The sequence below is a fragment of the Propithecus coquereli genome, unplaced genomic scaffold (assembly GCF_000956105.1).
Source record: "Propithecus coquereli isolate 6110/MARCELLA unplaced genomic scaffold, Pcoq_1.0 Scaffold114, whole genome shotgun sequence".
NCBI classification, from domain to species: Eukaryota; Metazoa; Chordata; class Mammalia; order Primates; family Indriidae; genus Propithecus; species Propithecus coquereli.
Genome location: NW_012135414.1, coordinates 1,445,301 through 1,446,592, shown reverse-complemented (window position 1 = coordinate 1,446,592; position 1,292 = coordinate 1,445,301).

Below are 1,292 nucleotides of genomic sequence, written 5' to 3'. Positions count from 1 at the left end.
ATATATTTTTTTAAACTATCAAAATCTGTGTCTCTGCTTTGTTCTTGGCCAGAATATCTCTCCTTTTCTTATACTTAATACTTAAATTCATCATCCCTTAAATGTCTAATCCTCTTTCTTTTCTAAACACTTTAATAAGCTTATTATTTCATCCATTTATATTTAACATTAAAGTTTAATCATGAAGTTGTTAACCGTAGAAAATTATTAAATAAGTGAGTTTGGAATGAACATGGAACAGCTGAAAAAAATGAGTGAATATTTCAAACTGAGCACTTTGGAATAGAAATTTATGCATAGAAAACAATGGAGAATTATAATTAAGAGCTCTGGGGATCACAAACTGATTTGTCCAGCTATTACATAGTCATTTCAATTTAAATTAAAATTGTAACTATTTTCTAGTCTACTAAAAAATATGAGGTGTCACATTAAGAGTTTTAATGGTGTGTTCTCTAGGGAATGCAAAAATGCAAGATTGTAGCACATAAATAACTATATAGTGAAGAGTGAATAAATTCTCTGCCAAAAGTGAATATGATAAAAACAGAAATGACAGTGGATTATTTTATTCCCTCTAGTGAAGCGCAGCTCACACATTAGAGCAAAGAAACAGTTCACAGGGTGTCTAATTCCATATCACTTTGTCAGAGCTGATGAAAAGAACAACACAAAAATTTTTAACTGGTTGATGAACTCTGGCATAAACGAGGCTATATAGTTAGTTCCTAAAGTAAAATATTTTTTTAGCTATAGAAAGTAGAATCATATTAATATTTGATATCCCTGATTCATAGAAAATTGGATTAGTCAAGGTTTTAACCACTGTAGAACAAATTTAAGGCAATCAAACTTCTGGAACAGGAAAAAAAAGATTAAGTGAAAAGCAGGACGTGTGACTTCCAGGAGTAGGCTAAGCCCTGGTGTGTGGGTGTGCATGTGTGTGTGTGTGTGTGTGTGTGGTCATGTATGCTAGAATGGTTGGTCAGGGTAGGTGCAATGTCTGATCACAGGACACAAGATTTGGGATTTTTATTGCAATACAAGTGAATTAAAATAAAAGCAGCAGCATCTGGACATCTGGAGAGTTAATTGAAGTAAAAACCAGGGACAAGAATGTTTTAACTGTTTAGTTGAGCTTCCTCGTAGCCAAGATAAAAAAAGCAACTGGTGGGTTTCATAATTCTTGTTGTCATATCAATGTTTGCCAACTTCTAAGTTTTTAGAGGAATTTGTTGTTTAGAGCAATTGTTCTCAAACTTGACTACACTTTAGAATGATCTGGGGAGTTT